Source organism: Dama dama, chromosome 5 (assembly GCF_033118175.1).
Source record: "Dama dama isolate Ldn47 chromosome 5, ASM3311817v1, whole genome shotgun sequence".
Taxonomy (NCBI): domain Eukaryota; kingdom Metazoa; phylum Chordata; class Mammalia; order Artiodactyla; family Cervidae; genus Dama; species Dama dama.
This window is the reverse complement of record NC_083685.1, coordinates 55,075,459-55,100,252: the sequence shown is the minus strand read 5'-3', so window position 1 is coordinate 55,100,252 and position 24,794 is coordinate 55,075,459. Positions and strand designations below refer to the sequence as shown.

Genomic DNA, 24,794 nt, shown 5'->3' with positions numbered 1-24,794 from the left:
CATCCAAGTGACTACAAAATGGCAGTATTCATTATTTTTTATGGGCTGAATAACATTACATTAGTTATGTCTGAGTAATGTGGTTATATATATCACATCTTCCAAATGCAATTATCTATTGACGATGTCAGTTTCCAAGAAAACACACAAAAAGTTGCATACCTGATGGTGATCAGATGGATAACTAATGGTGATGTGCATTTGATTCCAATCCCATTTAATATTTCTCTTTATTGGTTAAAATGAAATCTTAAATACAAATGCAGTGACATTGCTCACTAGTTTTATTTTAAATTGACTTCATCTGATAATGACTTAGAGATCTAATTCTTTATTAGAAATCCAGTCATTAGATATTAAGAATCTAAAATATCCTTTAAGGGATGGAAGGACCTGGATTTTATAGATGATACAGGATTTGTTAGCAGAATCTGGATTTAGACGCTGTATTGCTAGATTCCTAGTTTTGAACAGTTTTTACTATTTAATTTTGCCTAGCTTTTTCAAGAGAAACAAGTAGAAATATTTTCTTTTCCAAAACAGTAACATGTGAATTTTGTATTGGGTTCCAAATTTCTTTTAAAACAATGGCCCAGTACAAGTTTGTTTTCCTCTGATGGAAGTCAAAGAAATGATGAGTTTGTGATCTGAAGAGAGACAGTTTCTATGATCTAGCAATTCACATCTCTGCTTTGGAGCAGAAGGGAATGATAGACTGATACCAAATCAAAGTATCAAGTGTGTGCGGTAGATATAAAAGTCTTTTGACTTGGGTTGCTATAAAGTGATTCTAAGGCATTGATATTGCATATCCAAGATGGGAATATAAGGAATTCTCAGATGTTGGAGATGTACTCAGCGGGTAAAAAAAAGAGAATTTTGTAAATAAATATATTTTGATTCACTTTTAAAGAAGAGCTTTTTAATGGTCTAAGATAACAAGAGACAGAATTTCTGACATTTTCTTCCTGAGATAGGGAACTACTAAACTCAGTATCGATGATTGTAATAACTTGGTCAGGGAGGTGGGGTAGAGGTGTTTCAGATGACAGATGGGTGGCAAGACGACATGACAGTTTTTCCACAGTGATCTTTGCAGTCCCTTTCTAGCTTGAGATTCTGAGATATGCATGTGAAGTTTGTCATTTAAGGCTGTTAATGGCTGAAGATATGTTAATTGGTCAGAGTTTCTTCTTTTTCTTAACATGTCATCTTCTCTTTAATGACTAATGCATGCTTTTCCAGAAAACTTGAGGACTCCTACAAAGTTGAAAGAAGGAAAATTTCTCTGTAGGTTTGTCATCTGTATTACCAGGCTTTCATCGCTGCAAACACAGAATAGAGTTTAGCTAGTTTAAGAGAAAGGAATTCACCTGAAAACATTAGGTAGGACTGACTTTTCTATCAGGGGCCCAGTAGGCCTGCTGACAATGACCAACAGTGATTTTATGGGCCCATGAAAATATCTTAATTTCTTTTAAAATCTGAAGGAGAAAGAATTTTTAGGTTGGAAGAATTTTTATTATATGACACTGTATCTATCTTTATACCAACATAGTTCTGAAGTATGATTATATACATATATACAGATGTGTATGTGTGTCTGTGTGTGATGGAGGAAAAGGCTGACATAGACAGAAGTGCACAGGATCCATGATAGTCTTAAAGAACATTGGCTCAGGCTCTGACGCCGCCCATTCAAGAGCTCTAAGCCCAATGGATACACATGAGCACCGACTGCTCCTGGACAAACCCCCAGTTCCTGCCCCCCCCCCGCCCCCCGCCCCCCCGGCACAGGATCCACTGCCTTCACCTGAGTCTGACGGTGGATCTTCAACCCCCACTACCTCTGATGGTGGGCAGGGATCTTAGCTCTTAGAATGGATTGCCAGATAGATTCTGTGAAGCATATGCTTCTAAACTGAAAATTTTCATGTGCCTGAAGCATAGTGTATAATTCTAATTCAAAAAGATACATGCACCCCAGTGTTCATTGCAGCACTATTTAAAGCAAAGACATAGATGCAACCTAAGTGCCCATCAATAGACAAATGGATAAAGAAGATGTGGTATAGGTGTACAACAGAATATTACTCAGCCATTAAAAGAAAAAAAATTATGCCATTTACTGCAGCATGGGTGGACCTAGAGATTATTATACTAAGTGAAGTAAGCCAGATAGAGAAAGACAAATATCATATGATATCACTTAATGTGTGGAATCTATAGTATCATACAAATTAACTTATCTATGAGACAGAAACAGATTCACAGACATGAAGAACAGGCTTGTGGTTGCCAAGGGGAGACAAAGTGGGGGAGGGATGGATTGGGAATTTGGGACTAACTGATACACACTATGATATATAAAATAGATTTAAAAGGACCTACTATATAGCATAGGGAATTATGCTCAGTATCTTGTACTAAACTAAAATAGGAAAGACTGTGAAAAAGAATATCAAACTGAATAGTTTTGCAGAAACTAACACAACATTGTAAATTATACTTTGTTTAAAAATAAATTAAAAAATGGAAGACTTGTACAAGGGTGCATTATCAGAAAAGCCTTCATAACAGGCTTTCACCCTAGCATCCTCACCAAATATGTATCCATTCATGGATAACTTAAGACTCTTAACATGTCAAGAAGACTGCAAAGTGGAGGTGTTTCAGATGACAGATGGGTGGCAAGACGACATGACAGTTTTTCCACAGTGATCTTTGCAGTCCCTTTCTAGCTTGAGATTCTGAGATATGCATGTGAAGTTTGTCATTTAAGGCTGTTAATGGCTGAAGATATGTTAATTGGTCAGAGTTTCTTCTTTTTCTTAACATGAAAACATCCATCATTGTGATGTGTAAACATGGAATGTGAAAATTTCCCAAATGTAGGAGAGATGTTCCAAAGGTAGTAAACAGCCAAATCCATCACACAGTAATTGCTGCCAATGTATTGATGTATTAGCATATGGACTTTCTGGTGTGCATATGTTTTGGTTTTGTTTAATACTTCAAATAAAACTATATCTGTGATTACTGAATATGTGTTATATAATATTTGATATTAACACTTTGAATTATCTAATTTGAATTTAATTAAAAATAAAAGTCTTTTAAATAGACAATATTGTTACTACTGTTCCATTTTACAAATAAGGAAACTGAGACTTGAAGAGGTTAAGTTGTTCAGGGAGTTATGGTTAATGAAGATAGGATTTTATGCTGAGTCTTACCCACTATAGTATACCTGTACAGGGGTTCCCAGCCTGCAGGATCTAATAATGCCTGATAATCTGAGGTGGGCCTGACATAATAATACTGGAAATAATGTGCACAATAAATGTAAGGCACTTAAATCATCAAAAACCATCCCCCACCCCCTGTTGCTGTTCAGTTGCCCAATCATGTCCGACTCTTTGTGACCCCATGGACTACAGCACGACAGGCCTCCCTGTCCCTCACCATCTCATGGAGTTGCCCACGTTCATATCCATTGAGTCAGTTATGCAATCTAGCCATCTCATCCTCTCATACCCTCTTCTCCATTTGCCTTCAATCTTTCCCAGCATTAGGGTCTTTTCCAATGAATTTGCTGTTTGCATCAGGTGGCCAAAGTATTGGAGCTTCAGCTTCAGTCCCCCACCCCCTAGTTCATGGAAAAATTGTCTTCCATGAAACCAGCCCCTGGTGCCAAAAAGTTTGGGTACCACTGATATAAGAGATATATAACTATAAAACTTGCTTTTCACTTTTAACATTTTGCATAAGTCTTTCTAAACCTGAATTCTAAACTCTTCTTTTTAATGGTGACATACTATTCCCCCAAATTAAAGTAACACACTATTTTCAAAGATTCCTTTATACTTGAATATTTAGGTAATCTCTAAGTTTTATCTACTGTGGTAATTCTTTATGTGTACACCTTTTCTCCCCCTCTATTTAGGATTACCTCCCTAGATAGAAACCCAGAATTAGAATTACTAGATCAAAGACCTTGAGTAACAGTCAAATTTGGCCTTTGAGTACAGAATGAAGCAGGGTGAAGGCTAATAGAGTTTTGCCAAGAGAACACACTGGTCATAGCAAGCACCCTCTTCCAACAAGACAAGAGAAGACTCTACACATGGACATCACCAGATGGTCAATACCAAAATCAGACTGACTGTATTCTTTGCAGCCAAAGATGGAGAAGTTCGATACAGTCAGCAAAAACAAGACTGGGAGCTGACTCATGATCTGTAGCTCAGATCATGAACTCCTTATTGCCAAATTCAGACCTAAATTGAAGAAAGTAGAGAAAACCACTAGACCATTCAGGTTTGACCTAAATCAAATCCCTTATGATTATACATTGGAAGTGAGAAACAGATTCAGGAGATTAGATCTGATAGACAGAGTACCTGAAGAACTATGGATGGAGGTTCGTGACATTGTACAGGAGACAGGGATCAAGACCATCCCCAAGAAAAAGAAATGCAAAAAAGCAAAATGGCTGTCTGAAGAGGCCTTACAAATAGCTGTGAAAAGAAGAGAAGGGAAAAGCAAAGGAGAAAAGGAAAGATATTCCCATTTGAATGCAGAGTTCCAAAGAATAGCAAGGAGAGATAAGAAAGTCTTCCTCAGTGATCATTGCAAAGAAGTAGAGGAAAACAACAGAATGGGAAAGACTAGAGATCTCTTCAAGAAAATTAGAGATACCAAGGGAACATTTCATGCAAAGCTGGGCACAATAAGGACAGAAATGGTATGGACCTAACAGAAGCAGAAGATATTAAGAAGAGGTGGCAAGAATACACAGAAAAACCATACAAAAAAGATCTTCACGACCCAGATAATCACAATGGTATGATCATTCACCTGGAGCCATACATCCTGGAATGCAAAGTCAAGTTGACCTTAGGAAGCATCACTACAAACAAAGCAAGTGAAGCTGATGGAAGTCCAGTTGAGTTCTTTCAGATTCTAAAAGATGATGCTGTGAAAGTGCTGCACTCAATATGCCAGCAAATTTGGAAAACTCAGCAGTGGCCACAGAACTGGAAGAGGTCAGTTTTCATTTCAATCCCAAAGAAAGGCAATGCCAAAGAATGCTCAAACTACAATCACACTCATCTCACATGCTAGTAAAGTAACGCTCGGAATTCTCCAAGCCAGGCTTCAACAGTACATGAACTGAGAAATTCCAGATGTTTAAGCTGGATTTAGAAAAGGCAGAATAACCAGAGACCAAATTGCCAACATCTGTTGGATCATCAAAAAAGCAAGAGAATTTCAGAAAAACATCTTTTTCTGCTTTATTGATTACGCCAAAGCCTTTGACTGTGTGGATCACAGCAAACTGTGGAAAATTCTTAAAGAGATGGGAATACCAGACCACCTGACCTGCCTCCTGAGAAATCTGTATGCAGGTCAGGAAGCAACAGTTAGAACTAGACATGGAGCAACAGACTGGTTCCAAATCGGGAAAGGAGTATGTCAAGGCTATATATTGTCACCATGCTTATTTAACTTATATGCAGAGTACATCATGAGAAACGCTGGGCTGGATGAAGCACAAGCTGGAACCAAGATTGCTGGGAGAAATGTCAATAACTTCAGATATGCAGATGACAAAAGTTGGCTTAAAGCTCAACATTCAGAAAACTAAGGTCATGGCATCCGATCCCATCACTTCATGGCAAATAGATGGGAAAACAGTAGAAACAGTGGCTGACTTTATTTTTCTGGGCTCCAAAATCACTGCAGATGGTGACTGCAGCCCTGAAATTAAAAGACATTTGCTCCTTGGAAGAAAAGTTATGACCAACCCAGACAGCATATTAAAAAGCAGAGATATTACCTTGCCAACAAAGATCTGTCTAGTCAAAGTTATGGTTTTTCCAGTGGTCATGTATGGATGTGAGAGTTGGACTATAAAGAAAGCTGAGTGCTGAAGAATTGATGCTTTTGAACTGTGGTGTTGGAGAAGACTTGTGAGAATCCCTTGGACTGCAAGGAGATCCAACCAGTCCATCCTAAAGGAAATCAGTCCTGAATGTTCATTGGAAGGACCGATGTCCATTACTTTGGCCACCTGATGTGAAGAACTGACTCACTTGAAAAGACCCTGATCCTGGGAAAGATTGATGGTAGGAGGAGAAGGGGACGAAAGAGGATGAGATGGTTGGATGGCATCACTGACTCAATGGATATGAGTTAGAGTAAACTCTGGGAGTTGATGATGGACAGGGAGGCCTGCCATGCTGCAGCCCATGTGGTCACAAAGAGTCAGACACGACTGAGTGACTGAACTGAGCTGAGATCAAAGACTATGAAAACATTTTTTGAGAAGCCAGAGTCCCACTTTTATTTATTTTAATGATGAAGAAATAAGCCCATTAGTTCATCTATTCAATATTCAAGACATGTCTTGCATGCCTCCTGTTAACTGGGTATGGTACCTGTGATAGCATGATGAATATTTCACCAGCAGTTATCTAAAGGGTGCTATGGATTAGTGGGTATTCAAATAGAGTGTGCCTGAAATGAGCATCTTGTATGAATTTTATATAGTGAGAATTCTTTCAAGATTTTCTGCGATAGGATAGGAATACTTTTAGAGCTCTTAAAGGTTTTAGAAAAGTGGCATTCAAAACAATTTCAAAATGACACCAGGGATGAACATTTTCTCTTCATTGCCAGTTTGTTAGATGAAATATTGTTGATCATTGTTTTAATGGTTATTTCCTTGAGTACTAATGAAGTTGAACATTTTTCCATATGTTCATTAATGAGCTCTTTCTTCATTTTGATTTTGGTATTTAGTATTTATATAAAATATATTTTGGTGTATTGCATTTGCTGCAAATAATTTCATATCTGCTTTGCTTTTTAATTTTTTCTTTTTATCTTTTTTATCTAGGGAAGTTTTTTTTACATAGTCCAATCAACCTGTTATATTCTTTCTAATTTCTTTTAGCACTTATATACTTCAGAAGTAGACTTACCCTCTCCAAAGAGAAATATAATTAATCAATTCCATTTTAATTTATTTTTTATGTTGCATTTCATTTGTATTTAATTCCATAAGATATTTGCAATTTATCTCTCTATCTAATGGGATATATTAGATTTTTGTTTCAAAAGATAGGCAATTATCTCAACATTACTTATTAAATAATTTCTTTTTCATTAATTAGTGGTGCCCATTTTATGATACCCTGAATTTAGATTTCTTTTCTATACACATTCATAAAGTCCTATGCCCATTTGTATCAATTTCTATCAAAATGAAAATAGCTAGTTTTTCCCCCTTCAAATTTTCTGAGGGCAGGAATTGAATTTTCACTTCAATAACTAGCATAGTGCTTGGCATATGACGGGCATTAAATATATGTTGAATAAATACATAAAACAGATGTTTCTGGGATATCTTATATGTCAATTTCTAAGCCAGTTCTGTACTATGTTAAATGTTGTGTCACAACAATGTGTTTTATCATTAGCTAGAACAAAACATCTCATTAATATTTACATTAAAAATTTTCTCTATGATCCATGACTCTTTCAAGTAAACTTTAGAAAGTTTTGACAGACTCTAAAATTACCCCTACTAGAATTTTGATTGGAATTATGCTAAAAATATAAATTAATTTCAGAAGTCGTGATATTTATGTTGTAGGTACTTTCCCACTCATGCATGTGTTATAGTTCCCTATTTCCTTTATAGCTTTTAATAATTTTTTTTAAAGAGTTATTCATAAGTGCTTTGTTGGTTTTGTTGTTACTGCTATAGTGAGTCAGGGTGGTTGATGCCACTGGGAGTTGCATTTATTTACTTCAAAAATTTTACTTGCTGCTTATTGCTGTTATATAGAAGTTATTATTGCAAATTTATCTTGTATCCTGAGACTTTTGTTGAGTCATTTTCTAAATTATTGTAGGAAAATTTTTGTAGTCTTTTAGTTGATGTAAAGATTGTCAGCACTTGAGAATAATCTTATTTTTAGCTATTATAAATTCTGTTTTGTTTTTACAGTACGGGTTGGAAATTGAAGACCTAAAGTAAGATTTTAGAAGTCTGCTTTTAGATATATAGCCAATGGGAATTTGCTGTATGATGCACAGAGCTCAAATCCAATGCTCTGTGACAACCCAGAGGGGTGGGATGTGGGAGGAAGGTCCAAGAGGGAGGCCCAATATTGTAAAGTAATTATCCTCTAATTAAAGTTTAATTTTTAAAAAGTCTACTTTTGAGATTATTTTCACATCTATTTCAGAGACAAATTCTACTAATTCTACTAATTTTACTATGTGTGTATATGTGTGTGTATATGTTATATATAATATCTGTGAAACAGGTTTTAACTGCTGGATCTTTTAGGGGACAAATACTTGAGTTTTTCAGAAGCAGAGAGGATCTCTGTACTATACAACATCCTGACATATATGTCATCTCTTCCTAGTCCTTTCTAAACTCCACCCCACTTAGCTCTTGCCTTTGGCATAGTATCCCCAAACCTCTCACTGATGGGACTCTTGACCTTTAGTCACCAGGCTGTCTGAGATCAACAACAAGGCATCTTAAGCCCAGCATGCTTTCATGGGGCAATGTGGAAAAGGAAGATATCCAGCTGGGACTTTGGCTATATCCCCATCACACCAGAACTCCTGAGTGGAGGGAAAACGTGAGTCAGGAGAGCCTGCCCCATTTAGGGCCACAGGGGATGGATATAGGAACCCAAGAAGCATAAGGTAAAGCCCAATAGAGGCTACTCCATTTTTAAAAATATTGCCTAATTTATTGCTAATCAATAATATTCAATTTATTTGAATACTTAGTTGAAGTTGTCTAAGACAGAATTTTCTATTTTCTTAAGAAAACTTTATGTTCTAATTAAGGCCAGTATTCTACTTGATCATTTATTGTGAAGGCAATGATAAGTGTTAAATAAGGCTTTTGTTTGCATTCACTCTGTGGGATATTTACTTAAGACAACCCAACACTTGGGGGGTTTGGGTAAATTAGTTCTTGTTTTGTGATGGGAGCTGAGAATTAATAAATAACAAGATAAAGGGGACAAAACAAGTATGAAAGACTCAGGCTCATGTAACACCATTGATACTTCTGCATCATAAACTTTTATTCTTTGCATTTTCACAGTTATCCAGTTTACATTCCATGTATTTCAGCATCACTATGTGAGGGATTGCCCTTCCCCTGCATTCTTTACTTGTACTTTTGGAAGTTATTTTAAGGACTCTTTGGACACTCTGAGACTACACTGGCTTCTGAATATCCACACTGCAAGGAAGACTCCTTACTTTTGCGGATGTCATGACACTTCAGAATATCAAGAGATGTACAGTCTGTTTGAGTGATGAAAATGAGACACGGAATCCATATGTGTACAGCAGTGTCCAATGCTTAGTTTAGGGTGAATTTAAAAAGATAAGATAATGAATTATGGTTTTGTTCCAGTGTTAGAATAAGTTGAATCAATAAAGCTACTTCACACAGCTAATGAAGATGATTAATTAGACCAAAGTGCTTTTTGCAGAGTCTACCTTAAAAAAGCTTAATGTAGCAAACTCATGACTTTTGTACATAACTGGCATATTATTTTAATCCATTGTGTTTAGAAATCAGTAGATGGTTTACATTTTCTTTAATAGCAACTAATCAGTCTCATGCTTTCTCCTACTATGAAACTATTTCTTCTGACACTTCAAGGCAATTCTGGATGTCTTAGACTTAAAATATTATAAATCTTAAGAAAAACTGTGATAAGGTATTTTGTTTTCCCCAAATTAAATAAAACCTGGTGTTTGATTTAAAGCTAACTCTGTAGTTTTCATCCCCCTGTGTTAAAAACCATATAGAAAGAAATATATGAGGATGTTAGTGAGAAAATCTTAACATCACATCTGCATTGTTGACATGACTGGAAAAAAGTTTGTTTTGAATAAAATACAGCAGAAAGTACAACTTTAACTCAAAAAAGTTATTGCTCTTTTGTTGACAGACAAAATGAAATTTGGTAATTGATGGTACATTTGCAATTTGAAAATTATCATTCCTGACAACAAAATAAGAAAAAGAACCAGGTGGCATTTTTTGATACATGTATTGAATGGCACATAATAAATATTTTGATAAACCACATGTCATAGTGGTGGTAAAATACCTAAACCAGATCATTGGGTTCAAATTTAAATACTGACACTTAAACTAGCTGTGGAATTCTGGGTTAGCTCAGAATTCATTGTCCAGTTCCTTTCTTTGCCAATTCCTTCCCTGATGGCTCAGACGGTAAAGAATCTGGCTGCAGTGCAGGAGACCCAGGTTCAGTTCCCAGGAAGACCCCTGGAGAAGGATGGCTGACCTCTCCAGTATATTCTTTCCTGGAGAATTCCATGGACAGAGGAGCCTGGTGGACTCTATAGTCCATGGGATCGCAAAGAGTCGGACATGACTGAGTGACTTCACTTCACTTCACTGTCTATATTATGCAGGTAATAGTATCTCACGGGGTGGTTTGTTGGGGATCCCAAAGGCCACCCTTAGTCTCAATTATTTGTTAGAAGGGTTCCCAAGATTCAGAAAAGCTGTTATACTCACAGTCATAGATTGGTATTGGCATATATACACTACCGATACTATGTATATAATAGATAACTGATGAGAGCCTACTGTATAGCAAAGGAACTCTAATCAATGCCCTGTGGTCACCTTAATGGGAAAGGAATCCAGAAATGAAGGGATATATGTGTATGTGTAGCTGATTCACTTTGACCATTTTTGTTTAGTTCTTCTGTGTATTCTTGCCACCTCTTAATCTCTTCTTCTGATAGAGAAGAAGAGATTGTTACTGTTTCTGTCCTTTATCGTGCCCATCCTTGCACAAAATGTTCCCTTGATATCTCCAGTTTTCTTGAATACGTTTCTAGTCTTTCCCTTTTTGTATCACTTCTTTCTTTGCATTGTTCATTTGAAAAAGCCTTCTTATCTCTCCTTGCTATTCTCTGTAACTCTACATTCAACTGGGCATATCTTTCCCTTTCTCCCTTGCTTTTTTGCTTTTCTTCTTTCCTCAGCTATATGTAAAGCTTCCTCAGACAACCACTTGGCCTTCTGGTATTTCTTTTTCTTTGGAATGGTTTCTCTGCCTCCTGTACAATGTTCCCAACCTCTGTCTACCACATCTAGTTGCTTGAATCTATTCATCACCTCCACTGTCTAATCATAAGGGATTTGATTTACATCATACCTGAATGGCCTAGTAGTTTTCCCTACTTTGTTCAATTTAAGCCTGAATTTTGCAATAAGGAGCCAATGATCTGAGCCACAGTAAGTTCCAGGTCTTGTTTTTACTGACTGTGGAGAGCTTCTCCATCTTTGCTGTAAAGAACATAATCTGATATTGGCATTGACTATCTGGTGATGTCCTGTGTAGAGCCATCTCTTGTGTTGTAGAAAGAAGGTGTTCGCTATGACCAGCATGTTCTCTTGACAAAACTCTGTTAGCCTTTGCCCTTCTTCATTTTGTATTCCAAGGCCAAACTTGCCTTGTTATTCTGAGTATCTGTTGACTTCCTGCTTCTGCATTCCAGTCCCCTATGAAAATGACATCTTTTGGGGGGAGGTTTTGTGTCTTAAGGGCCCCTGCGTGTGTGCATGCTCAGTTGTGTCTGACTCTTTGCGATCCCCTGGTCTGTAGTCCACCAGGCTTCTCTGTCTGTGCGATTCTCCAGGCAAGAATACTGGAGCAGGTCACCATGTCCTACTCCAGAGGATCTTCCTGACCCGGGGATCGAACCCATGTCTCCTTTGCCTCCTGCACTGGCAAGCAGATTCTTTACCACTGAGTCATCTGGGAAGCCCCCAAGGGCACATGGGGATGCCCTTAATTCTCTCAGCCAGCGTGTGTGACCACATGTGTGAAGTGGTCACATGTGGTCAGCCAGGGAAGCTCAGCTGACCTGTGGTGTCTAGAGTTTTATTAGAGGTCAGTCACAGAAGCTTGCAGCACCAGATGACTGACCTCACTGTTCAGACTTCAGCCCCTCCTCTTCAAGGAAAAGAGGTGTTCACCATAAATGTATCTGGCCCACCTGGAGCAGCAGAAACACGTATGGAAACTCTCTCATCAGTCAGCCTATTCCGAGAGCTCAGAGGTCATCTTCCAGGAGCTGGACTAAGGCCAGTTCTGAAGGAGGACCTTTCTTTAGAAAGGGTAGTATTTCAGTAACTCAAGCCTGCTGAGTTAACCCTTGTCTGCTCAGTAGTTATGAGGAATAAATGAGTTGATCCAATAACTTAGGATAGTGCTTGGCGCATGTAAGCAAATAAATGAGTCAGCTAGAGTTCTTTCCTATAGACCTCTGTGAGCTGAATGAAGCAGATTAATTTGAATACAAATAAGAAATAGCTGTATTCCATGGATCTTGTGATCATAAGTCCTCAAGTTTGGAATAATGGGCATTACAAGCAAATTAAATATTTTACCTAGGAAAGAGGCATTCCTATAGATGAAGCTATTTGCAAAGCAGAAATAAAGACACAGACGTAGAGAACAATGTATGGACACCAAGGAGGGAAGGAAGGGCTGGGATGAATTGGGAGATTGGGACTGACACATATGCATTATTGATACTATGGATAAAATAGATAATGGATGAGAACCTACTGTATAGCACAGGAAATAGACTCAGGGCTCTGTGGTGACCAAAAGGGGAAGGAAATCCAGAAAAGGAGGGGATCTGTGTACATGTATAGCTGATTCACTTTGCTGTATAGCAGACATTAACACAACATTGTAAAGCAACTATACTCCAATAATTTTTTTTTTTTTAAAGAGAGGAGTTCCTGGTGAAACAACAAATCCTAATATTTTTCTTTTTGTTCTTTGCAGAGCTCTGAAATCAGCAAGGCAGTAATAAAAGAGTAGAAGTATTTGAAGAATACGAGAAAGCAGGTACGAGAGGGGTTCTCAATAATCAACCCATAATGTTGATTTAGATTAATGATTTATTCAAACCTACAGCCCTATTTTGTAAAATAGAAATATTTTACAAAAATGCAAGTCTGATGTTTTAGAATGTGTGCGACTTCATATTCTAGATAGATGATTATATCCTAAAGAGGAACTTATTTCTATGTATACATTAAATCAATTTTGAGGATTTTAATTAGGCCAGGCCAAGGGAGACATGGGCTTCCCTTGTGGCTCAGCTGGTAAAGAATCTGCCTGCAGTGTGGGAGACCTGGGTTCGATCCCTGGGTTGGGAAGATCCCCTGGAGAAGGGAAAGGATGCCCACTCCAGTATTCTGGCCTGCAGCATTCCATGGACTGTATAGTCCATGGGGTAAGCAAAGAGTCAGACACGACTGAGCAACTTTCACTCAGGGAGATATGTGAAGGAATTAATTATTATCATTTATTATTAAATTAACACATATTTATAAAAGGCCTGCTATATGGCAAACACTCATCTATGAGGTATTTGGTGATCATAAATTTCGACAAAACAGACATAGTCTATTCCTGCCTTCATGGTGCTTGTAGTCCTGTGAACATGACATGAAATAAATAAACAAGTATCAATATATAAATAAAAACTGTGATAAATGTTATGAAGAGAAATTCTGTAGGGAAAATACTGGGAAAGAAGAGAGGAATCTATTATAGATGTGTTGAAAAATGAGATGGAGATTTCCCTGATGATACAGTGGTTATGACTCCATGCTTCCAGCGCAAGGGATACAGGTTCGATCCTTGCTCAGGGAACTGAGATCCCACACCCTCTGTGGTGCAGCCAAAGAGAAAGTAAATGAATGAACATGAATATAGCAATCAGCCTAGTCCCATAGGGTCTTAGTGGTTATGGTAGAAGCTTTACTATGGTAAAGTCTTCAAACCAGCTTTGCTTGGCCAGTTTTTGCCCTTGGCATTTCTGTCCTATGTCATTTGGTCTTTCTTCTGGTCCCCTGGGTGTATTAAGACAAACTTTCAAATCTACCACCCAACCCCACCCTCCTGCATCTCCTGCCAGTATACAGTATAAAAGGCTTATGACTGTGCAATAAGGTTCTCGGTGAGTCCGGATACTAGTTCTATGATCTGTTCTATATAAAATGGTTTGGGATCAAAAAGGTTTGAAAATTTCTGAATACTGTACTACTCTTAGGAGCTTTAAACACACATCCATATAGGTTCTGGGAAGTTCTGTAGTATATACATATGTGAATGTGTTTGTGTATGTGTGTGCACCTTTAGTGAACTTGCTATTACTTAACCGTTATTTCCAGGTTTACATGAGGAACTGTTTTAGAAGTTTCTGTCTTAGAAATATGTATTTTAAGGGGTTCCTTATCCTCCTGAGGCTGGCCTGCTTTTAGGTAACCTGACCTGTTTTATGGCTTTGCACATTAAATTATGTTTCATAATTTTCCAGAATCTGGATAATTCAAGCCAAGAGAAAAAAAAGAAAAACAACTGTTTGCTTCTATGGGTTAGCTTTTCAGGCAGAAGATTTTTCTTGACCTGAATTATATGGTTAATTGTTTCAAATCCTGATTATACTTTGCATGTGAAAATAATACCTGAAAGTACCAATAAGGAGTACTGGAATAAAAGCTTACTAAGTAATTTTCAATGTTAATGTTAGTAATATTTCTTCTCTTAAATAAAAGGAAAACCACAAAAAAAATAGTATCTGCATCTTAGCTGCTCTGAATTTTATTCCTCTCCACTGAAAGTGCTTATTCTCCTTTATTTGTAAAAGTCACAGAATTTTAAAAGTGAGGAAGATATCTTGGGTTGGTGCCTACTTTAGAGTCTAAAGAAATGATTTGGTTTTGTATAAAATGTGGAGATTCTGTATTTGCAGCAATAAAAGTTTTAAGGACTCATAGTGTTAGAGTTAACCTAAGGTTATCCCAGAAGAAAGGTTCTCAGCATGTGTTGGAAAGAACGTTGACTTTTTTAGATCAATTCAGTATCTTTCAATTCAGTTAACTACTCAGTTAACTATTTCTTTAAAAAAATCTTGAAAACTTCCCTAGTATTTATAACTTAGAAACAAAAAAGCCTTGTTTCATCCCCAGAAAGATGAGACAGCTGTCCCTTAATTACTACTCTTATTGTTTGCTTTCTACTAGAGATGTGTCTCAAATTTGAAAACTAATTAAAAATCTTAATTGAATATGGCTTAAAAAAAGAAAAGAAAGTAAAATGATTAACATGAAAACATAAAACAGGGAGGAAAACAGAGATGGTAATATTACAGCCAGATTGAATAATCACCTATTTTAGAATGAGTTGGTGCCTGGGGAACATGCTTTCTGGCATGAAATTGATCTTTACTGTTTCCTTTTTCAGAAGGAATTTTCACAACTAAATGACAATTCTTTTAATTTCTTTAAATGGTTTTCAGGGACTGTATTTTGCTCAATATAAAAACAATGAATTTTTAAAGTGTTAAAACTGGAGTTAAATCCCTTCTCCCTAACTCATTCACTGTTTGACCCTGGACAAAATTTCAAATTGTTCTCAATCTTGGTTTACCCATTAATAAAATGAATATTTTTAAGATGTCCTTTTAAAATATCCATTCTACAATGTGGTTTCTTTTGCATTTGTCTCTTGACTTACACACTGACCAGATATGTTCAGTTCTAGAAAGAAGGGGAAAAAAGGGAAAAGGTAAAAGTAAACAAAACTAAATTTGAGAATGTACATTTAATATCTAGCACAGAATATTGCCAATACCATAGATTCAGAAACTGCTTTTTGATTCTGTGCCTTGGAGGCAAAGACTAGAAGGTAGGTTCATTAATCCTTTTACCTGAGCTATCTGTTTTTTGGGTTTTTTTGTGTGTGTGTGAGTAGTCTGGATTCTGCTGTCCAGATTGTAAATCCCACTTGAAGGTATAGTGACATACTGCTTCTGAATTACTCACAGTACTTTGCCTCTGTGTTGCTCTTTTATTATTTGTTTAATAATATGCATAATAGTTGCTCAGTTATTATTTGTTTACTTGGAGTGAGGCAGTGAACTACCAGGACAGGAAGGAGGTAACCCTGATTGCCCTATCTCCTGGTGTACAAACACCATGTCTAACATTGGAAACACAAGCGGTTATGCCTCCTTGTGGATGATTTCATTCAATGATAATGAACCCACTTCCTGTTGCTGCTCCATGCACTCTGCTCCCATCTGACTAGCTAATTTCCTGTTATTTATGCATATTCTACATTTGTAGCTTTAGGTCTTTGTTCGCACTGCCTCCACTTTCGGTATTTTTCTTCCTTATTTTCTCTCATTTTCCCTCCCTCTTCCCTGCCTTCCCCTCCCCTTTCCTTTTATCTGTACCCACCTTTCTGGTACAATATCTTAAAGTCTGGCCAAATAGCATCTCCTCCATGAAGCAGTCACAGGTTATCTGTTGAGATAATTATCTTACCCACTTTGCTTTCTGTTTTCTTGTGTGTTGTGTTCAGGCACTGTTCCTTGTTGCCCATTCATTTATATATAAGGTGATGCTGAACACAGAGCCAATGAGAGAGCCCAGCAACACTGTATTTTAATGGCTCTTTCCTTTTACCCTCCACTCTCTTTTCGTTACCATTTACCAAACAGCTCAACAAGGGCCTGGACCTCTGACAGTGTTTGCTGCTTGATTGAACACTGGTTTCTGAGTTACTGGTGGCATGAATTTAGGCCATTGAGCACCAGGTTGCAGTAACAACAGTTGTGAGTCCAGTTGCCTTTCTAAATGTATTCTTAGTTTTGACAGCTATGTACCTTGCAATCAGGAGCCTAGCTCTGCCCCTAGTGGTCAGTTTAGAAAAAATTGACATCTTAACAATAATGAGACTTTCAATCCATGAACACACACACACATGTGTATATCTTCATTTGATTTTGTCTTATTTCTTTTATTGGTGTTCTGTAGATTATAACATAAAGATTCTGTACATATTTTGTTTGGTTTTGTTTCTAATTTTTTGCTTTTTGGTCCTATAATAAATGGTACTTTTAAAAAGTTTATTTTTCCATTTTCATAGCTATTTTGTAGACAGTTGATTTTTGTATATTGACTTTATATTGCACAACTTCGATAAAATTTTTTCTAGCTTTTTTGGTAGATATTTTTGGCTATTTTCTACACAGATAATCATGTTGTCTGCAAATAGATAAAATGTTAGTTGTTTCTTTCCAATCTGTATGTCTTTTGTTTTTTCCTTGCCTTATTGCTTTGCTTATGACTTCTGCTGTGAAATTGAAGAGGAAAGGTGAGAGTGGAAATTCTTAACTTATTCCTGATCTTAGCATCAAAATACTGAGCCTTTTATTTTCTAGTTGTGATGGTAACTGTTGCACTTTTGTAGATTTCCATAATCAAAGTTCTTGGCTTTCATTCTTAAGTTGCTGAGAGTTTTTTGTTTGTTTTTTTATTAAACAATTTTCTGAATGCGAGTTTCTTTTTTCTGGATGTTGAATTTTTGTCAGTTACTTTTTTTGCATCTTTGAGATGATCATATGTGTTCAATTTTTGAATGTTGAACTAGTTTTGCATTCCTAGATAAACTCCTCTGTATACCAGTTCACTCTAGAATGAACAACTTTTGTATACTGTTGAATTAGATCTGTTATAGCTAAGCTTTTGTTGATATTTTTTTCTGAGTCAAATTTCATGAGCATATTTTTCTGTTTTTTTTTTTCTTTTTTATAGCATCCTTGATTTTGCACTGGCATAATGCTGGCGTCATAAAAGAAATAGGAAATTATTCCCCATTTTTGGTTTTGTCAAAGAGTTTGTGTAGATTTTTATTATTTGTTCTTCAAATTTTTAGTACCACTCATCAGGAAAGTCAGCTGGCCTAGAGTTTTGTTTGTAGCTTTTAAATATGAATCCAAGTTTTGTAATAGGTACAGGACTATTCAACTTATACATTTCTTCTTGAGTGAGATTTGGCAGTTTTTGTTCAAGAAATTTGTTCAATTTTATATAATTATACTTTAAAAAATTGAAGTATAGTTGATTTAAAATGTTGTGTTACTTTCTGGTGTATAGCAGTGATTCAGTTATACATACACATGTGTATTCTTTTTCAGATTCTTTTCCACTATGGTTTATTACAATATACTGAGTATAGTTTTCTCTGCTATATAGTAAGACCTTGTTTTATTGTTACATTTGTTTTCATATTATTCAGAATATCTGTTTATTGTTTAAGTTCTGGTTTGTAGTGATGTCTCATCCTCCATTCCTAATATTGCTAATGTATAGCTTCTCTCTTTTTCTTGGTCAGTCTGGATAAGTTTATCAATTTTATTTATCTTTGCAAAGAAATAGCTTTTGGATTTATTGAATTTTTTTCAATTGTTTTAATTTTCAATCATATTTATTTCTGCTTAAATTTGTATTATTCCCTCCCTTATGGGAGTATGTAGTCTTTCTAGTTTTACTAGAAAACTAGTTTTACTAGAATGTACTCTTTCTAGTTTCCTAAGGTAACTTGGATCATAGATTTGAAAATTTTCTAATGTTAATATAATAAATTTTTATAAGTACTTCTATTTTTGGTACATTCCACAAATTGTTATTATTCTTTACTTTCATAATTCAAATTATTTTCTAATTACTCTTGTGATGTCTTCTTTGGCCCAGTGGTTATATAAGAGTATGTAACCTATTTCCCTAATATTTGTATTTTTTAGATGCTTTTCTGTTATTGAATTCCAGTTTAATTACATTATGTTCTGAAAATATACATATATGATTTAAATTCTTTTAAGCTTGCCACAGTTTTTTGGCTCACGTCAAAAAATAAGAACTTCCTTTAGGTCTGAACTGAAAGAAAAGAGAGGGGAAAATGAAAAAGTCAGCCGCATGTGGTTTACCTCTTTACATTTTATCTCTTTCTCACAATTTTCCTGCTTTTGTTTATTTTTCAAAATGCTCAAGTAGCTTGATTTTTGTGTCTGCTTGTAATCAGTGAGGCATATGATATTCAGTTTCCTTGGTCCATTTCTGCTAGAAATGCAATACCTAAAATTTTGCATATATTTATTTAATCCTCTCCACAATTCATTAAACAGGCATTACCATTTTCCCAACTTATGATGAGGAAACTAAGGAATGATTTGATTTACTTAATTGCCCTAGATCCCAAAGGGACAGAACCTCGGCAGTCTGGGTCCGGAATAGCTCTCTTCACCACTTTGCTATGTCAGTCATGCTGAATTACTGTAACAATAAGTGCCATTCCTTCCCAGGTGGCTCAGCAGCAAAGAATCCTCCTGCCAATGCAGGAGACACAGGAGACATGGGTTCAGTCCCTGGGTAGAGAAGATCCCCTGGAGAAGGAAATGGCAACCCACTCCAGCATTCTTGCCTGGAGAATCCCATAGACAGAGGAGCCTGGCCGGCTGCAGTCCATGGGGTCACAGAGTCAGACACAACTGAGCATCTGAGCATACAGGCATGAGAGGGATTCAGATATACACACTAGAGTAACATAGAGTTAAATTATAAAAGGCCCTAGAACAACAGCAAGAAATAGTCAAGTCAAACAAAGACACGCTTAAGAACTTGCCAGACAAAGGGAAAACAATTGGTGAAGAAATTCCCAGAGTAGTTCACTAATGGGAAAGGAACGAGGCAGTATTAAGTGCTCAAATGTTTATAGGGAGGAAGAGAGGGGTTTGGGGAGTAGGGGGTTGGAGAGAGAAGGGGGAGGAGGGTGAAGAGGTGGATGTTATATTGGTTATGCTATTTAAGGATTAAAATTAGTACTTTGGACAGAATATAAAAGAAAGTTTTTCCAAAAGCAAGGAAAGAAAATATCATAATCATTAATTCATGTGACATGTATTTTTTGAGAATCTGCTATAGAGAATAACCTGTTCATTTAAACAGGTTATTCTCTATAGCAGAACAGGTTATTCTCTATAGCAGATTCTCAAAAAATACATGTCACATGAATTAATGATTATGATATTTTCTTTCCTTGCTTTTCCTTACATGAGAAGTAAAAACAGTCCTAAAAGTTGGAGAGCCTTAGCTTGAGATTGAAAAGATGGGAAAGGAAAAAGATTTATTCAGTATTCAGGCATAAACCAATGACTTACTTTCACATAAAACTACACTTAAATTCCATACTGTCTCAGTAACAACTCTTTATATACTCTAGCTGAAAGGGCTTCTCTGGTGGCTCAGTGGTCAAGAGTCTGCCTGCAATGCAGGAGCTGCAGGAGACGTGAGTTCGATCCCTAGGTTGGGAAAATCCCCTGGAGGAGGGCTTGGCAACCCACTGCAGTATTCTTGCCTGGAGAATTCCATGGACAGAGGAGCCTGGCGGGCTACAGTCCATAGAATTGCATAGAATCAGACACGACTGAAGTGATTCAGCATACATACATACTATAGCTGATCCTAGATTAGCTCATGTTTTAAACGGAATTCACTCAATTAATCTATGATTTCTTTAGTTGCATGAGAGGCACCAGAGAAACTAAATGAATTTACAGGTGGAACAATGGCTTGAAACTTCACTATTCAGCCTTGTTCTTTTTGTTGTTATTCTTCCCAATTCAGATTTAACAGTTAAATTTTATTTTTTTGAGTACCTGTTGTTTGCTCTTATTGTAGTGCAGTTTTATTGAGTAAATATTTTAAGGGAGAATGTGTGATTGTGTACACATTTGAGTGTAAAGAAACTGCTTTGAGTGAGAGAATTCAGACTTATTATCTGTATGCAGTAAGCAGTGTGATGGAGAAATCTTAGTTAGGTCACACTATATTCTTTGTAGATAACCTCAGGCACTCTCTGAACATCTCTGGAGAGTTAGAACGAAATTGTAATGATCACAAATATGCATTTATTCTTGCCTGTCATAATAAAAAGCAGAAGATAAAATTTTAATTAAATTCATTATCTGTCTTACTTTGAAATTTCAGATTTCAAAAGAAAATGAGAAATTAATCATCAGAAACCATAGCTAATTCAGTCAATACTAATTTGAACCTGAAATGTAGCCGCAAAAGGAATTCAGTTGGTTCTGTGAATGAATAACTTCTGATGTCTGTATTAGAAATGGCCTGAGGATATAGCCAAAGCTTCAGTTTTAGTTTTTCTCAAACACATAGTATTTAACTGGCCTTGGGTGGATGTGTGGGATGTTAAGGACTTTGCAGTATTTGATGTTGCTGAGACAGCACTTCTTAAAGCCCTCTTTAGTATGTGTGAAGGAAGAATCAACCTCCATCAAAATTAAACTTCTTTCTGCATGCCTCTGCTTCTTGAGATAGGCTTGAGATGGACTGCTAGGAGCCATTACATTTGGAATATGCAGCTGCTGAATAATAGTATCAGGAGAAAAGCTCTGTCATCTTAAGTATAGACAGTAGACTCCTGTCCTTTAGATAATTTTCAGATGACAGAGAAGGCCATTTAAAAATACCCAAGCATCTAGTGAATTTCTATAAAACTCTCTTGTACCTTTTTTTTTTAAACCTCTGCTGTATGATAGCAATTAAAGAAAAAAAAACATATTTAGGGCTGGTGACCAGTTTTATAAGCTTTTGTTAAATAAGCAAATGTCATGTGTCACATGAAGTATTTATAGAGAAAAATTTCCTTGAAATTTCAACCTTTTCTGGAACATTCGATGAAAATTCCTATCCTTTGGATGATGTGTGAGAAGCAACCGAAAGTATCATACTGTGAAGAAAAATCAAAATGAGAAGAACAAATATTGTATGTTAACCCATACCTGTGGAATCTAGAAAAATGGTATCAGTTCACTTCAGTTCAGTCTCTCAGCCATGTCCGACTCTTTGCAACCGCATGAATTGCAGCACCAACTCCTGGAGTTTACCCAAACCCATGTCCATTGATGGGCAAACACCATGTCCATCAGTGATGCCATCCAGCCATCTCATCTTCTGTCGTCCCCTTCTCCTCCTGCCCCCAATCCCTCCCAGCATCAGGATCTTTCCCAATGAGTCAACTCTTTGCATCAGGTGGCCAAAGTATTGGAGTTTCAGCTTCAGCATCAGTCCTTCCAAAGAACACCCAGGACTGATCTCCTTTAGGATGGACTGGTTGGATCTCCTTGCAGCCTAAGGGACTCTCAAGAGTCTTCTCCAACACCACAGTTCAAAAGCATCAATTCTTCGGCGCTCAGCTTTCTTCACAGTCCAACTCTCGCATCCATACATGACCACTGGAAAAACCGTAGCCTCGACTAGATGGACCTTTGTTGGCAAGAAAAATGGTCTAGATGATCCTATTTGCAAAGCCGAAATAGAGACACAGGTGTAGCGAACAAACGCATGGATGCCAAGGAGGTGTGGGGTGAATTAGATTGGGACTGACACGTGTACACTACTGGTACCGAAGTGTAAGATAGGTCGCTAATGAGAGAGCACCGCACAGCAGAGCGAGCTCCGTTTCGTGCGCCGTGGTGACGGAAGGGCCGAGAACGCTCACAGGCGGGGTCTGTGTGCGCGTATGCCTGATTCATGCTGGTGCACGGTAAAACTGACAGCGTTGTCACCATGCTTCCATAAAAATCATAAAAAAAGAAAGAAAGAGGAGGTTAAAAGCCCACCTTAGAACAAGAGGACTTCTAGCCAACCCCAGAGTGGCTGCTAAGCCTGTGGAGCTTTTCTGTCCCACCCCTGGGTCTCAATGTTCCCACCTCTTGAATGGAATGGCCCCTAGTTGCCTTAAGTCTCCATTCCGAACTGTGTTAGAACATTGTATCTCAGTGTTTGAAAGAGTAGTGATAGTAGACATATGTAACCAACCTCTTGCAAGAGTTGACTGAGATTAAATCAAGCATATTTTCACATATTTACTTTGTAATTCTTCAGGTTGCTTTCCTTTTTATGGCGACACAGAACACGGTCTAACAAGTCAGGTGGCAGACTTGCTATATTTCCAAAGCTGGTCCAAGTGCTTCCTGTTAGGATCTTTGATTATTGTTAGAAACTTGAAATTCTGGGCTTCCCTGGTAGTTCAGACAGTAAAGAATCTGCCTGCAGTGCAGGAGACCTGGGTTCAGTCCCTGGATCGGGAAGATTCCCCTGGAGAAGGGAATGGCACCCATTCCAGTATTCTTGCCTGGAGAATCCCCATGGACAGAGGAGCCCGGCGGGCTACAGTCCCTGGGTTGCAAAGAGTCAGACATGACTGAGTAAGATTTTAAAGTCTGATGCAAATCTGTTGTGGTGCTGAAGTGTTCTGAGTTCTCAGGGTTAAGAATACATTATCACCGGAATTGACAGAGCCTCCCTTTCTTACTTTGTATACAGTGGAGATCCATGTCGTTCTTATCCTAAACTGAAACAAATGAGCAGCAGGCAGACTGACCTCTGACGGTGAGCCAAAAGCATAAATCTTTGACTATGATTGTTCTAGGGAGTTCTCTGTATTGCTTCTTTGTGTTCTGTCCTTCTGAACATCAAGAATTTGCTAGTTTCAGTGACCATCTAATACTCATTGTGATTTAGAATTATTTCTTACCTTATTATTTGCCTTAAAGTGGTGCTTCTCAAGCTTGAATATTCATAAAAATCATCTGTGCTATGGTGTGAATTCTAATTTAGTAGACCTGGGGTTTGGCTCAGGTTCTGCATTTCTCACAAGCTTCCAAGTGATGTAGATACTGCAGATCCAGGAACCACATTTTAAGTGGAAAAGCCTTCAAATAATGTTTTTTGGTTATGTTCTATCCATGTGTCTTCTATTTCATGTCTGTGATACTTCCTCATGTTAAAGGAAGCACAGTTAACTAATTCGGTACTGAGCCCCCAAAGCTGGACTTCTAATCAAAGTGGAGCCCTGACAGTTTGCATCTTTATTCCTCTCATGACAAAGTATCTCCTCACCAAGTTTAATATTAGTGGTAAAACCATACTGATAGCCTGGGGAATTCAATTGTCCTCTGACACAATTGGTTAATTGGTTTTCCTGGGCAGAATCATTGCCCCTGAATGTGTATCCATTGCTCTGATGGGAGTTATCCTGTGTCTGTTGAGGACCCTCATGAGAAGACAGGGGATTTTGACCTTAAATATATGTTTGATTTTGATTTTTAGGTAAAATACCTGCCAACTTATGCCATTTTTTTCCCAAAGAAAAATTTTTCCCTGAAGTCATATTTTAAGTTCTGCAATTACTTTTGAATGATGAAACAAAGAATAAACCCCTGTTACTGAGAATATGGTCCTGGTTGAACAAATGTGAATGTAATTCTCTTGCAGTAATGGTAGCCTTCAAAGCACTTGACATTTCCCATGAGGAGAAAGGAGCTGAGAAGGCAGAGGTAAATTCCACCTGGATCATATTCCTTCTTTCACCTCTTCTTGTCCCCAGATAGCATTTGGCTGATCCTCAGAAGTTCAGCCCATCCATGTACATATTGCAAATTGTGGATGTTTAGAAGTTTTTAAAGTGATTTAGCATCCTGAATTGTATTTGATTTATCAGAATGAAGTCCTGGCTCCAGAAGGTTTTGCAACAATAACATGAAGTGAGCAGTTTAGTAACTTAGTTACTGAAAGGCTATTTGTTGTTGTTCAGTCGCTAAGTCGCGTCTGACTCTTTTACCTGCCAGGCTCCTCTATCCATGGGATTTCGCAGGCAAGAACACTGGTATGGGTTGCCATATCCTTCTCCAGGGAGACTTCCGGAGGCAGGGATTGAACCCGCATCTCCTGCTTGGCTGGCAGATTCTTTACAACTGAGCCACTTGGGAAGCCCATGAAAGGTTATCCCATCAACATAATATGT

At 37.3% G+C, this 24,794-nt stretch overlaps 1 protein-coding gene across 1 annotated transcript in view; it reads left to right on the top strand.

Annotated features, from left to right (window-relative positions):
* INPP4B (inositol polyphosphate-4-phosphatase type II B) overlaps window positions 1-24,794 on the top strand; it is an 851,446-nt gene that overhangs the window by 390,483 nt on the left and 436,169 nt on the right. Inside the window, exon 3 of the mRNA XM_061142404.1 lies at window positions 12,897-12,959. The gene's annotated coding sequence lies outside the window, so the exon portion shown is untranslated. The remainder of the gene's footprint in view (window positions 1-12,896; window positions 12,960-24,794) is intronic.